The sequence below is a fragment of the Pan paniscus genome, chromosome 1, assembly GCF_029289425.2.
Source record: "Pan paniscus chromosome 1, NHGRI_mPanPan1-v2.0_pri, whole genome shotgun sequence".
Taxonomy (NCBI): Eukaryota; Metazoa; Chordata; class Mammalia; order Primates; family Hominidae; genus Pan; species Pan paniscus.
In genome coordinates, this window is record NC_073249.2 from 160,333,361 (window position 1) to 160,350,166 (window position 16,806).

The window sequence follows — 16,806 nt, forward strand, 5'->3', positions numbered from 1 at the left end:
CTAAAATAGTGTTTTTCACTGGTATCCACTACCTTCTTTTTAATGACCATTACAAACTAAATAAATCATATGCTAGAACTGAGGGAAAAAAATCAAAAGGAAATAAAAGACATTTGAATACATAACATGTCATATTAGCTGAGGAACTTAGGTTATATAGAATTAACTCCTAGAAGTAAAAGAGTCTTGACTCTTGGTATACTTAATTTCAAAAGGATAATGTGTTGATGTTTAGATTAGGAGATAATCAATCTTTGACAATGAACTGCAGAGGCAGTACCATCTTCAATTATATGGCTACTTTTATTATTTTTTTTTTAAAAAAAGCTTTCTCGCTCTGTGTTTTCATTTTGAAAATATAATTGCATGAACTTAATTTTCTAACCGCATTTAACTGGGGATAAGTGTCAAGTAGCAAACCCTAAGATGTCAATAATTCATTGGTTCGCCTTGTAATTGCCATAGCTACCAAGAACTTCAGTGCCTTGACCTCTGGAAGGGAGGGGTGAAGTTTGGATTGAAGCTTTATTTAGCAAATCCTTTCTATTCAAAACCCATAAGCTCCTTGTGCCTGTCAGCAACTGTCCAGAAGGGGCCTTGTCAACAGATCCTATTCAAGGTGGGGGCACTACAGAAGCAGAGAAAGGTAGGAGGAGCCTTGGAGGCTTCTGCTGTAATCAGGCCTATCACACGTGCATGTGCAGTGCTTTAATGCTCAATCTCAGCTGATAAGCATACTTGTATATGCACAGTCCAGTAGAAATAAACTCCAATTGCTTCTTTTAGGTTTTGTGATTATTGTCCAGAACAAGAACAGTATCCAGTCCAACTCATTTCAAAATCTACTAACAATATGAATAGTATGACAAAATTTGTTGAAGCCTGAGGATTTAAATGGATCAATATGTGTCTAAGCTATAATATTAATCAGGCAACCTATTCACCTAAGGCTTTAAAGATTTGGAATGGCTTAGGGTTTATACCCAAAATATCGGAGATGCTTATACAATTGCTTTTTTTCCTTCTTTAAGAAATTGTTGTGCCCTTAGTTACTCATCTCCTTGGATCTAGGCCATGGTGAAATATTTCTAACATAAAAAGGACAAATTACTAAGTTCTCTAATCTTATCTCTTTTATAGTTGACAATTAAACCAAGTTATTAGACCCATAAAATGGAATAAGAGAAAGGTCTTGCTGAATAAATCATTTCAATTTCAGGGTTGCTTGATAAATAGTGACAGGAATATAAATTCTATTATGTGAGAAACTCTACACTCTAAATTGGATGCCTAGAGTGGACTTGAGAAATGGATTTGAGATGAGAAATATATTCTGTTTGTGAAGCAAAGCAATGTAGTGATTGCTAATTTCATTAAGGCATTAGCTGATTATAATTCAATATGTTAATTTAATATTATGGGTGATAAGCTTTGCGCTATAGTTCTGATCTGTAATAACCCTGGGTATATTTGTAGCCCCATTGTCAGGGCATGCCTTTTTCAGTTTCTTTGAACCCACATCATTGATATCTTTCATCTGTAGCTCCAACTGCTCTGGTTGTGAACCTACCCTGACAAACCTGGAAAGAATGTTAGGGATTGCATTCATTCCAAACAGCAGGTAAAGCCTAGAATGATTTGTGTTTGCAGTGTGGTATCAGTGTGCAGAGGATGAACTCTGAATTATGGAACACCCTCCACTGCTATATTCTGGTCTACCTGCCTAATCTGCCCTTGGTTTTCCTGCTGGCTTCTTCACAGGACCTGCTTGAAAGGGGCTCTGTCTCATTTTCTGGTTTTACCAAACAATTTCCAGGGTATCCATTTTCCACTTGCAGTTTTACATTACTGGGCACAACTACCACAGGGGCAAAGGGTACTGAATATAAACCAACACTAGATGGTCACTAACTGAATCAGTCTGGGTTTGTTCAAGAAAATAGAGCAAATGCAAGTATTAACAGGTATAATTGGGCTTAATAAAGAAAACAGAGCTTACACAAATATGGAAAGAACTTGGGGAATATTAATCTGGATGGCTGAGGCTGAGGTCACATGGTAAGTTGGTGGGCAAGCCGAAAGCTGTTTCTCAAAAGAAAATATTTAACACAGAAGACAACATAGCTTCACTACAAAATTCAAAAGGTTGGCAGTGTTATTTATCTGTAGGAGGCTGCCAAGACTTCATACAACATTCGGATCTGTCACAGGAACTTCACCATCATTGGATCTGTAGAGTTATATGGCTCAAGTGGTGGAGCGATTTGAACTGTACCTGTTGCAGAGACTTCTCTTGCTCTGTATCCCACTCAAAACTAGCAGTGTGAAAAGGTTACTCAGTAAATGAATCAAAGCAGCATGGCTAAGTAAATTATAGATAGCCTCAAGATCCAAATGGGCATCCGAAGTGTTACGGCTTTTTCTAGTGGTTAAAACCACTTGTCCCTTACTTTGTAGGGAGTATCTCAATATATCCCAGACTACAGAACTCCTAGAAATGTTACTGAGTCTACAAGTCCTGAATTTTGTGGTCTCACCGCCTGTCATGGATTTTATTAAGGTACACTAAGATATTTGCTACTTCCTGCTCACCAGTCCTAAACAGTCTGATATCTGCTCACTAATCCTAAACAGCCTGATATCATCAATGCAATGGGCTAGAATAATATCTTGCGGAATTGCTAGGCAATCAAGGTTCCTGAGGACTGGATTGTATCAGAGGTTGAAGTAAGGCAACATAGTTAAAGTGTACTGCTGCTCTTGCTATATAAGGGAAACTTTTTTTCTACTTGTATTTATTAACACGTATAGAGAAGAAACATCCATTAGATCAACACTGCAGATAAAATATCAGGGACTGTGTTGATTTACTCCAGTAAAATGCCACATCTGGTCAATAGCTTCTACTAAAGTCACCACCTGATTAAGTTTATGGTAATTCAAGATTCATCTTATTGCTGCACAGGCCAGATAGGGTGAATGGGCAAAGTGATAGGGACCAATAACCCTCCATATTCCAAGTCTTTGATGTAGCATTACTTTTAGTTTACTATTTTAATAAGGAGAGGTCTATCTGGCAAGAGTATCTGCCACTCCCAGATCAAAGAACTAACATAGGAATTCTGAGTATGCCTTTTCTAACTATGCATTCCAGAACTAGGAAAATACACATAGGCTTGGAGATCAAATGGGCCTACAGTCAGACAGAAGTCCCTACTTTGACTACTGGACCACAGTGGTATTTGGATCTCCAGGAATGAGCATCAGTTTAGACTCAGTTTCTATGAAACCCTGGAAAGTTTGGCTGGTTTCATTTTCCCAGCACACAGTTATTGTGGTAAATGAACACAGTCCCCTTGGAAAATGTTGGGAGGAAGACTTGCAGTATAAAATTTTTGTAAGTGTAGCCGAGCCTTTACTCACAGTGACCTAGTGTATTAGTTTTCTATGGCTGCCATAATAAATTACCACAAATGTAGTGGCTTAAAATGACACAAAGTTTTAGAGGTCAGGAGTCCGAAATGGGTCTCACTGGACTAAACATGATGACATCTCTTTGGTTCTGACTCTTTTGTCTCACTCTTCCTTCTTTAAGGACCCTTGTGATTACATTGGACCCCCCACCCCAGATAATTCAGGGTAATATTATTTTGAGTTCAGCTAATTAGAATACCTTATTTCCATCTGTAACCTTAGTTTCCCCTTTGCCATGACATATTCACTTGTTCTGGAAATGAAGATGTAGATACCTTTGGAGGCCATTATTCTGTCTACTATATCTTTTAAAAAGGGATCTAGATCTATAATACGACTCAAGTCTGAGAATTTGTTGAGGAAGCATGACTATCAATTGTAGTGATTCATGTTGGACCTCTGTCTCCAGACCAATTTTTGGGTTTTATGTGTTTATTTTGCTTATACAACACAAATAAGACTTTAGTAGGTAGTTCATTATGGTCCTAGGAACCCCACGATAAATTAGTTCTCACCAAAGATTTCTATAGGCCAAATCATTCTGATCACTTCTTGGACCTTGTTGCTCTGGGATCTCATCACCTATTTAATTCAAGGGGCTCATTTCCATGGCAGCATCACTTATTTCTTTGCAGAGAACTGCCACTATGGAGCCTTTTTATGGACGTTGATGCTGCCTTGGCAATTTATTTCTCAAAGCCTTGATGAAGTGTGTGTACTCTGGACCCTCCCAGGTGACATAACTAGCAGGTGGGTAAGAAGCTCATTCATAATAAATCTACTCCAGCATTCACATCTCCATAAACCTTTGGATGTTCTTTTCTACAATAGTAGTTCTCAAATGGGGTACATTTTGCTCTCCAAGAGGACATTTGACAATGTCTAGGGACATTTTTTATTATCATAACTTGGGAGAGGTGCAACTGGCCTCCGATAGCTAGGAATATGGCTAAACATCTACAATCCACAGTCCCAATGACCAATTTTAATCCCAACAAAGAATTATCTAACTCTAAATGCCAATAGTGCCAAAACTGAAAGCCTTGCTCTATAGTATAGCAAAAGAGTTTTGATATCTTAGCTTCATTAACTATAAGACACTATTGAGCCCAGATTTCAGTCAACCAATCAAGAACTGTTAGAATCATTCCTAGCTACTTGAGATAGTACACTGAATTCATAATCTCTAGTTAATGCATCCATATTAAATTCAGTCTGACCCAATATTATATTCCTCCCACACTGGTCTAACACCCTTAAGGACTCTTCTCATCCGTATTTTACAAGTTTCTGTTGATATAAGCTGTCAAACTTTTGCGCTTAATACCTGCCCATCTGGTGTACACTGGGATTTGAGTCATATTAAAGGTCTAGAATCAATGGAGTTGGTGGGGGTTAGTCTTAAAGATCAGCACTTTCTTATAAGAAAGCTATCCCTGGAGTAGTCATTAGCCTATGAGCAAGAGGAGTCACCCTCTTACACAAGAAAGGGAAGATTGCTTCTTCTGGCAGGGAAAGTGCAGGGAAATATGGAGGTTTCAGGTTTTTAGCTTAATCACAATCTGGTCAGATATCCTCTTCCCAATTTTATGGGTCCAGTTCTTTCCCAATCAATGTCCTCAATTTAACATGAGAGACCCTGAGTGGGTGTGAATTCAAATTGTATCGTAGTTCAGCCACCCACAGGATTTCAACTCTGAGGCTACAGAAGATAGAGTTTCTTTTGGGACAGTTTTAGTTTTCTGATTTTTTACGTAGCCTTGAGCTGGATTTTTTAGAGTCCTAAGTGCATTATTCTTTCCCACCCCCAAGTTCTTTATTACATTTAGAAGCAATCATTTCATCCCACAGCCATTATATACATGTTCTATTGCAGCAACTTACGTCTTTGACTTCTATTGGTACTTGACTCCAGATGACTACAGTGATAATTTAAGTAACTATTTTGCCACTGCCTGCTGTAATGATGCTCATTGATGCTGAAAATGAAGGTTATTCATATCTTTTTATCTAATCAGGTGAGAGAACCAATAAAAGATCCCTATCCATAAATTTATATGTGCCTGAGACTACTTTTAATTCCCAAAGTTGCATTAGTTTGGGGTTGGTTGGGAAAATGGAGCCATGACAAGTGTTATAAGTATTTTAATATGGGAATTAGAGTTTACAGAAATTGTTAGGATCTACAGGGTTTGAAATATCTGGAGTGTTGAAGCTGGGCAATTGGAGAAATTTTTTATTATGATATTAGGGAAAGCACTGGAACAGAAAGCTGCCTCTTGTGGGAAAATCTGTAAACTACTGCAACTTAAAAGTAGCTTGTGAAGTCTGGAAGCCTGTCATGTAGGATGGCCATTATCTTCCAAGATAATAGTTTCTGCTTCACGTCTGCTTTTCAAATCTCATGCAAGTTTCTTTCACTGGCAAATTTCTAACCCTGAAATTTACAGGGATAGGAATTTTGAGCATTATAGTTTTCAGCCTTAAGAGGGACTGATGGTGATGGTTCCAAGTTGCCAACAAAAAATGTCGCACACTCATCAATTTTATAGTTACTTGCAAATCTCCATTTTCAAACCACCACATGTAACAACCCTAGTGTTTTAGTGCACACGTATTTGACTTCGGTGTGCTTTTGAATATTCCTCCTAGCATCGGTGGATTACTTCTTAAAATGAACTGCTGAGAATTTGATCTTGGGACATGTTTTAATTTTGATTGTCAGTTCATTACACTGGTTCGGGGGACCACATTTCTGAGTCATTGGTTTATACGTTTGAACTTAATTTTGACTTTGATATGCTTTGGGTTTTTGGAAACCAAGTCTCCATAGGTAGGTAGGAGGCACTCTGCTTTTCCTTTCCTCTATGGGCCACCACTCACACTGATTTTAGTTCAAACATCACTTCTTTGGTGAAACTTAGCCTGACTTCCCATAGATCTAATCTACTCTGTCAGAGCAGATTAGCTATACATTCTCATAGCAGCACTGTGTAGTTTTTATAGTGCTTTTATGGTGTGCAGTTATATATTTGTGTGATTATTTGATAAATGTCTCTAACTCCTACTAAACTGTAAGTCTCAAGAGTACAAAGACTCTATTTTGTTTGCTTACCATTACACTCTTTTGCTTACTATTACATCACAGTGCCTGACACACAATCGGCATTCAGTAAATATTTGATGAATTTGTCATTTGATAGCACCATAGCATCCCTTGCAAAGGTGACGGCATGATATAAAGAAAGGAGTGCTAATAGACCATCAGGAGAGCTCTGTTCTAGTTTCACCTCGGTTGCTATCTTGTTGGATGACCTTGGGTGGATGACTTAAACTTCTCAAGTTTCAGTTTACTCATCTGTAAAATGAAGCAGTTGAACCAGAAGGAAGGTTTATGATGTTTCCAAGTCTATACCTTCTTTGTATGACAAATATTGTAAATTTAATTTTCTTAAAATGGGATGTAGTGTCATATATTTACATTGAATATGGGGGATACAGCAAATGGAGGATATTGAGTCCAAATTTTTAGCTTGGGTGACTGCTGTTTTTTATATAAACAATAGCAATCAAAGTCTATGGTATGTATGAAGCAGGAATCTTTCTTTGGATTCAAGATTAATAATGTATTCCTTATTTTTACTCATTTTTATTCATTTGGTCAGTTTTATGAATTCCATTTATAATACAATTCTTCCTGGAAGGTAGCAGCTCGTTTTAGTGGCAAAGGCCTGGGCTTAGAAATCATATAGATCTGGTTTTTCATTCTGATTCTTCCTACTAGTCACCTGATCTCGGTGAAATAACCACCTCTATGAGTCCCTGATTCCTCTTCTATAAAATGAGAATGACTACCTATAGAAATCTTTTTTTTTTTTTTTGAGATAGAGTCTCGCTCTGTCGCCCAGGCTGGAGTGCAGTGGCACGATCTCGGCTTACTGCAAGCTCCACCTCCTGGGTTCATGCCATTCTCCTGCTTCAGCCTCCGGAGTAGCTGGGACCGCAGGTGCCTGCCACCACGCCTGGCTAATTTTTTGTATTTTTAGTAGAGACAGGGTTTCACCATGTTAGCCAGGATGGTCTCGATCTTCTGACCTTGTGATCCACCCACTTCAGCCTCCCAAAGTGCTGGGATTACAGGTGTGAGCCACTGCACCCGGCCAATTACCTACAGAATTCTTAATGAGGATGAAATCAGATCATCTTTGTGAATACCCAAGCACAATTCTGAAATATGAGAGGCACTCAAAATGTTGAATTGAATTTACAAATGAGGAAGTTGAGGCAACAGGGAAATTGTGTGTGAGTGTGTGTGTGTGTGCGTGTGTTTTGCCCAAGCTCATACAACTAGAGTACTTGTTTCTCAAGTCTGCATGGATCCTCGGTCTATCTGGCAATCAAGTGAAAAAGGAAGGTGATGAAGTATGAAACAGGATCATCCAGAAAAGAAGCCATGTGAATACAAATAGTAATCTCATAGGTGGCATAAATAGTTCTCAGTACCTAAAAGGACACTGAACACTAAGAACCTGAGCACTTTGTTTTTTATTCCTTTAATCTTCTTTAATGTCTATTTTGGAACTGCATGGAGCACAGTGAACTGCATGTTTTATACAATCAGACTGTCAACAAGTTAATTCAAAATGCAACACAATTTTCTTTTTTTATGAGAGAGGTTAACTGTATTGACCCCCAAATAACAGATATTACTGGGGCACACCTTTCAATAAAAGCTATTTATAATATTTGACTATTAAAAAGCTTCTTAATTTAACCCAATATCAACATATTCAATTCTGAATATACTGTTAACGTTCATTCTAAATTTGATCAAAATTGTTAGTGAATTGCATCTTCAAATAAATGGAATTTACTCTCTAATTACACAGCCCACAAAAATGAGCTAAAACCAGTCCTTTAAAGAACTTTTATTTTAAGTTCAGGCATACACGTGCAGGTTTGCTATATAGGTAAACTTATGTCGGAGGGTTTGTTGTACAGATTATTTCATCACCCAGGTATTAAGCCTAGTACCTATTAGTTATTCATCCTCATCCTCTCCCTCCTCCCATCCTCCACCCTCTGCTAGGCCTCAGTGTGTATTGTTCCCTTCTATGCGTCCATGTCATCTCATTATTTAGCTCCAACTTTTAAGTGAGAACAAGCGGTATTTGGTTTTCCATTCCTGTGTTAGTTTGCGAAGGATAACGGCCCCCAACTCCATCCGTGTTCTTGCAAAGGACATGATCTCATTCTTTTTGGTGGTTGCATAGTATTCCATGGTGCATATGTACCCCATTTTCTTTATCCAGTCTACCATTGATGGGCATTTAGGTTGATTCCATGTCTTTGCTATTGTGAATAGTGCTACAATGAACATATACTCACGTGTCTTTATGATAGAACAATTTATATTCCTTTGAGTACATACCCAATAATGGTATTGCTGGGTCAAACAAATGGCAGTTTTATTTTTAGATAATTGAGGAATTGTCACACTGTCTTCCACAATGGTTGAACTAATTTACACTCCCCAAAACAGTGTATAAGTCTTTCTTTTTCTCTGCAACCTTGCCAGCATCTGTTATATTTTGATATTTTTGTAATAGCCATTCTGACTGGTGCAACACGGTATTTCATTGTGGTTTTGATTAGCATTTCTCTGATGATTAGTGATACTGAGTTTTTTTTCATATACTTGTTAGCTGCATATATGTCTTCTTTTCAATACTGCCTGTTCATGTTCTTTGCCCGCTTATTAATGCGGTTGTTTGTTTCTCTTGTAAATTTGTTTAAGTTCCTTATAGACACTGGATATTAAACCTTTGTCAGATGCATAGTTTGCAAAAATTTTCTCCTATTCTGTAGGTTGTCTGTTTATTTGTTGATAGTTTCTTTTGCTGTGCGAAGCTCTTTAGTTTAATTAGATACCATTTGTCAATTTTAGCTTTTATTGCCATTGCTTTTGGTATCTTTGTCATGAAATCCTTGCCTGTTCCTGTATCCAGAATGGTATTACCTAGGTTGTCTTCCAAGGTTTTTATAGTTTGGGGTTTTACATTTAATCCATCTTGAAGTAATTTTTGCACACGATGTAAGGAAGGGGTCCAGTTTCAATCTTCTGCATATGGCTAGCCAGTTATTCCAGCACCATTTATTGAATAGGGAGTCATTTCCCCCATTGCTTATTTTTCTCAGTTTTGTTGAAGATTGTATAGTTATAGGTGTATGGCCTTATTTCTGGGCTCTCTATTCTGTTCCTTTGGTTTATGTGTCTGTTTTTGTACCAGTACCATGCTGTTTTGGTTACTTTAGCCCTGTAGCATAGCGTGAATTGGGTAGTATGATGCCTGCAGCTTTGTTATTTTTACTTAGAACTGCCTTGGCTATTTGGGCTCTCTTTTGGTTCCATATGAATTTTAAAATAGCTTTTTCTAGTTCTGTGAAGAATATCATTGGTAGTTTAATAGGAATAGCATTGAATCTATAAATTGCTTTGAGGAGTATGGCCATTTTAAGGTTCTTCCTGTCCGTGAGCATGAAATGTTTTTCCATTTGTTTGTGTCATCTCTAATTTCTGTGAACAGTGTTTTTGTAATTCTCCTTGTAGAGATCTTTCACCTCCCTGGTTAGCTGTGTTCCTAGGTATATTATTCTTTTGGGGGCTATTATGAATATGACTGCCTTTCTGATTTGGCTCTCAGCTTGACTGCTGGTGGTATATAGGAGTACTAGTGATTTTTGTATGTTGATTTTGTATCCTAAGACATTGCTGAAATTGTTTATCAGCTTTAGGAGCATTTGAGCTGAGACTGGGTTTTCTAGATATAGGATCATGTTGTCTGCAAACAGGGATAGTTTGACTTCCCCCTTGCTATTTGGATGCCCTTCATTTCTTTCTTTTTACTGTTCTGACCAGGACTTCCAATATTTGTTGAATAGGAATGATGAGAGAAGGCATCCTTGTCTCGTGCTGGTTTTCAAGAGGAATGCTTCTACTTTTGTTCATTCAGTATGATGTTGGCTGTGGGTTTGTCATAGATGGCTCTTATTATTTTGAGGTATGTTCCTTCTAGATCTAGCTTGCTGAGTTTTTAACATGAAAAGTTGTTAAAATTTATCCAAAGCCTTTTCTGTATCTATTGAGATAATCATGTGATTTTTGTCTTTAGTTCTGCTTATGTGATGAATAACATTTATTGATTTGCATATGTCGAACCAACCTTGCATCCTGGAGATAAAGCCTACTTGATCATGGTGGATAAGCTTTTTGATGTGCTGCTGGATTCAGTTTGCAAGTATTTTGCTGAGGGATTTTGTATCAATATTCATCAAGGATGTGGGCCTGAAGTTTTCTCTTTTGTGTGTGTCTTTGCCAAGTTTTGGTATCAAGATGATGTTAGCCTCATAGAATCAGTTTGGGAGAAGTCCCTCCTCCTCGATATTTTGGAATAGTTTCAGTAGGAATAGTACCAGCTCTTATCTGTATATCTGGTATAATTCAGCTGTGAATCGGTCTGTCCTGGGATTTTTCAGTTAGTAGGCTATTTATTATTAACTCAATTTAGGAGCTTGTTATTGATCTTTTCAGGGATTCAATTTCTTCCTAGCTCAGTCTTGGGAGTGTGTGTGTGTCCAAGAATTTATTCATTTCTTCTAGATTTTCTATTTTATGTGCATAATATTCTCTGATTTTTTTTTGTAGTTCTGTGGGGTCAGTGGTAATATCCCCTTAGTCATTTCTGATCGTGTTTACTTGGATCGTCTCTCTTCTCTTCTTTATTAGTCTACCAAGTGGTCTATCTATTTTATTAATTTTTTTTTCAAAAAACCAACTCCTGGATTCATTGATCTTTTGAATGGTTTTTTTATGTCTCAATCTCCTTCAATTAAGCTCTGATTTTGGTTATTTATTGTCTTCTGCTAGCTTTGGGTTGGATTACTCTTCATTTTCCAGTTCCTTTAGTTGTGAGGTTAGGTTGTTAAATTGAGATCTTTCTAACTTTTTGGTATGGGAGTTTAGTGCTAGAAATTTTTCTCTTAACACTGCCTTAGATGTGTCCCAGAGATTCTGGTATATTGTACATTTGTTTTCATTATTTCCAAAGAATTTTGGTTTTTTTTTTTTGGTTTTTTGTTTTTGTTTTTGTTTTAAATGGAGTCTTGCTCTGTCACCCAGGCTGGAGTGCGCTGGCGCGATCTTGGCTCACTGCAAACTTTGCCTCCTGGGTTCAAGCAGTTCTCTGCCTCAGCCTCCCAAGTAGCTGGGATTACAGGAGCCTGCCACCATGCCAGGCTAATTTTTGTGTTTTTAGTAGAGACAGGGTTTCACCATCTTGGCCAGGCTGGTCTTGAACTCCTGACCTCATGATCCACCCGCCTCGGTCTCCCAAAGTGCTGGGATTATAGGTGTGAACCACCGCACCCGGCCATCCTTTTTTATTTTTGCATTTTCGTTTATTTCCACAGGTTTTGGGGAAACAGGTGGTATTTGGTTACAGAGTAAATTCTTTGGTGGCAATTTGTGAAATTTTGGTGCACCCATCACCCGAGCAGTAACACTAAACCCAATTTGTTGTCTTTTATCCCTCACCCTCCTCCCACCCTTTCCCCTGAGTCCCCAAAGTACATCATATCATTCTTATGCCTTTGCATCCTCATAGCTTAGCTCCCTTTTATAAGTGAGAATATACGGTGTTTGGTTTTCCATTCCTGAGTTACTTCACCTAGAATAATAGTCTCCAGTTCCATCCAGGTTGCTGTGAATGCCATTAATGTGTTCCTTTTTATGGCTGAGTAGGATTCAATCATTCCTATATACACGCACACACCACAATTTCTTTATCCACTCATTGATTGATGAGGATTTGGGTTGGTTCCATATTTTTGTAATTGCAAATTGTGCTGTTATAAACATGTGTGTGCAAGTATCTTTTTAGTATAATGACTTCTTTTTTCTCTGGGTAGATACCCAGTAGTGGGATTGCTGGATCAAATGGTAGTTCTACTTTAAGGAATTTCCACATTGTTTTTTACAGTGGTTGTACTAGCTTACATTCCCACCAGCAGTGTAGAAGTGTTCTCTTTTCACCACATCCATGCCAACATCTATTATGTTTTCATTTTTTGATTATGGCCATTCTTGCAGGAGTAAGGTGATATCACATTGCAGTTTTGATTTGCATTTCTGGGTCATTAATGATGTTGAGCATTTTTTCATATGTTTGTTGGCCTTTTGTATATCTTCTTTTGAGAATTGTTTATTCATGTCCTTAGCCCACTTTTCGATAGGATTGTTTGTTTGTTTCTTGCTAATTTGTTTGAGTTCCTGATAGATTCTGGATATTAGTCCTTTGTCAGATGTATACATTGTGAAAATTTTCTCCCACTCTGGGTTGACTGTTTACTCTGATGACTATTCCTTTTGCTGTGCAGAAGCTCTTTAGTTTAATTAAGTCCCATCTATTTGTCTTTGTTTCTGTTGCATTTGCTTTTGGGTTCTTGGTCGTTAAGTCTTTGCCTAAGCCAATGTCTAGAAGGGTTTTTCCAATGTTATCTTCTAGAATGTTCATGGTTTCAGGCCTTAGATTTAAGATCTTGATCCATCTTGAGTTGATTTTTGTATAAAGTGAGAGATGAGGATCCAATTTCATTCTTCTACATGTGGCTTGCCAATTATCCCAGTGCCGTTTGTTGAATAGGGTGTCCTTTCCACACTTTATGTTTTTGTTTGTTTTGTTGAAGATCGGTTGGCTGTAATTATTTGCATTAATTTATGGTTTCTCTATTTTCTTCCATTAGTCTATGTGCCTTTTTTATACCAGTACCATGCTGTTTTGGTTACTATGGCCTTATAGTATAGTTTGAAGTTAGGTAATGTGATGTCTCCAGATTTGTTCTTTTTTATTAGTCTTCTTTGGCTATGTGGGCTCGTTTTTTGGTTTCATATACATTTTAGGATTTTTTTTGTAGTTCTGTGAAGAATAATGATTGCATTTTATGGGAATTACATTGAATTTGTAGATTGCTTTTGGCAGTATGGTCATTTTCACAATATTGATTCTACCTATCCATGAGCATGGGATGTGTTTCCATTTGTTTGTTTCATCTGTGATTTCTTTCATCAGTGTTTTGTAGTTTTTCTTGTACAGGTCTTTCACTTCCTTGGTTCCTAAGTATTTTACTTTTTTTGCAGCTATTGTAAAAGAGGTTGAGTTCTTTATTTGATTCTCGGCTTGGTTGCTGTTGGTGTATAGCAGAGCTGCAGATTTGTGTATGTTAATTTTGTATCCTGAAACATTGCTGAATTAATTTATCAGATCTAGGAGCTTTCTGGAGGAGTCTTTAGGATTTTCTAGTTATACAATCATATCATCAGCAAACAGTGACAATTTGACTTCCTCTTTACCCACTTGGATGCCCTTTATTTCTTTCTCTTTTTTTATTGCTCTGGCTAGGACTTCCAGTATTACGTTGAATAGAGGTGGTGGGAGTGGGCATACTTGTCTTGTTCCAGTTCTTTAAAGGAATGCTTTCAACTTTTCCCCATTCAGTATTACGTTGATGTGGGTTTTTCATAGGTGGCTTTTATTACATTGAGGTTTGTCCCTTCTATGCTGATTTTGCTGAGGATTTTAATCATAAAGGGATGCTGGATTTAGTCAAATGCTTTTTCTGCATCTATTGAGATGATCATGTGATTTTTGCTTTTAATTCTATTTATGTGGTGTATCACATTTACTGACTTGCAGATGTTAAACCATTCCTGCATCCCTGGTATGAAACCCACTTGATCATGGAGGATTATCTTTTTGATATGCTGTTGGATTCAGTTAGCTGGTATGTTATTAAGAATTTTTGTATCCATGTTCATCAAGGATAATAGTCTGTAGTTTTCTTTTTTTTGCTATGTCCCTTCCTGGTTTTGGTATTAGGGTGATACTGGCTTTATAGAATGATTTAGGGAGGATTCCCTCTTTCTCTATCTTGTGGAATAGTGTCAATAGGATTGGTATCAATTCTTCTTTGAATGTCTGATAGAATTCAGCTGAGAATCTGTCTGGTCCTGGACTTCTTTTTCTTGATAATTGTATTAGTCAGTGTTCTCTAGAGAGACAGAACTAATAGGATGAAATATATATATATATATGTATATATAAATAAAATATATGTAAAATAAATATATAATATATGGCAGTTTATTACTACTTAATAAAGTATATATGATATATATATGGCAGTTTATTAAGTAGTATTAACTCACATGATCACAAGGTCCCACAGTAGGTTGTCTGTAAGCTGAGGAACAGGGAATGCCAGTCCGAGTCCCAAAACTGAAGAACTAGGAGTCCGATGCTTGAGGGCAGGAAGTATCCAGCATGGGAGAAAGATGTAGGCTAGGAGGCTAAGTCAGTCTCTTTTCTAAAGCATAACAAGAATCACCTTTGCTCCAGTTCCCAACAAGTTCCTCATCTACATCTGAGACCACCTCAGCCTTGATTTCATTGTCCATATCACTATCAGCATTTTGGGCAAAGCCATTCAACAAGTCTCTAGGGAGTTCCAAAATTTCCCACATTTTCCTGTCTTCTTCTGAGCCCTCCAAACTGTTTCAACCTCTGCCTGTTACCCAGTTTCAAAGTCGCTTCCACATTTTTGGGTATCTTTTCAGCAGCGCCCCACTCTACTGGTACCAATTTATTGTATTAGTCCATTTTCATGCTGCTGATAAAGGCATACCTGAGACTGGGCAATTTACAAAAGAAATAGATTTACTGGACTCACAGTTACACATGGCTGGGGAGACCTCACAATCATAGTGGAAGGTGAAATGCACATCTCACATGGCAGCAGATAAAAGAAGAGAGCTTGTGAAGGGAAACTCCCATTTTTAAAACCATCAGATCTTGTGAGACCCATTCACTATCAGGAGAAAAGCATGGGAAATATCTGTCCCCCATGATTCAGTCATCTCCCCATTAGGTCCCACCCACAACACATGGGAATTATGGGAGCTACAAGATGAGATTTGGATGGGGACACAGAATCAAGCCATATCACTGCCTATTTTGTCTGTCAGCTCCTGCATTGTTTTATTGTGAGTCTTAGCTTCTTTGCATTGGGTTTCAATGAACTCCTGCATCTCAATGATCTTCCTTCCTGTGCATATTCTGAATTCTATTTATGTCATTTCAGCCATCTCAGCCTGGTTCAGAATGCTTGCTAGAAATGTGATGGGGTCCTTTGCAGGAAAGAAGGCACTCTGGGTTTCTGGGTTTTTGAGTTTTCAGGGTGCTTGCACCGGTTCTTTCTCACTTTTGTGGGCTGATGTTCCTCTAATCTTTGAAATTGCTGACCGTTGGATGGCTTTTCTTTTCTTCTGTTATCCTATTTGATGACCCTGAGGTTTGACTGTGGTATAAGGTGATTCAGCCAAGTGGCTTCATTTCTGGAAGATTTTAGGGGGCCAACACTCAGCTCTGAACTCCTGGACTGTGTGTTCTGACTGTGGGGGACTTTTATTGGGCCCTGACTTTGTTCCCTGACTCCTTGAGATTAGGAACCCACGGCGCTGGGGGTCCAGGGGTGAGGTACTCCCAGACTGCTGGTCATTACCCTCCAATGGGTGGTGTCAGGCAAAGTGTTTCATAATGCAGTGACAGCAGGATCCATCCTCATTTGCACGTGCCAGCAGCAGCCTCAGTGGCAGTGGGGAGGCGAATGCTCATTGGCTGCAGCAGGGTGCTAGAGTGCCTGCCTCTGTGCCTGGGTTCACCACAATCCTGGAGGCAATCCTGGAGGCCAGGGGCCCTGCTGGCAGTTGTGTGCAAGGTCATGCTGGTGGTGGTGGTGGTGGCACAGGGGTGGGGCACTGGTGGGTGCAGCTCTGTGTGCCCTCTCTGTGCACTGTAGGCAAGGTTGATTTCTTAGGGCGTGGGAGGATCCACTCTTTTCTGTGCCTCGTTTCACTCCCCTAGTGGTATTGGCGTAAGGGGTGGGTGCTGTCAGGGGCAGGGCTGGCTGGCTCTGCACGTCAAAGCTCCCACTGCAATGGCAGTTGATGGTGGGGATGGACTGCTCCACTGCTGCAGCAGTGGCAGGGCAGGGTGCACACACACACATACACACACACACACACACACACACACGCAGGAGGGGCAAGGAAGGCAAAACCCGCCCACCCGTGTGTGTCTGCAAAACAATGTGGACGGTTGCTTTGGACCTGGGGGAAGCTGCAGTGTTGGGAGGGAGAGGGTGGGCTGGGCTGGTGTGCAGTGGTGGGGACCACCCCACTGGGGCTCTCTGCTGGTCAGGCACGGCCCACCAGTGCAG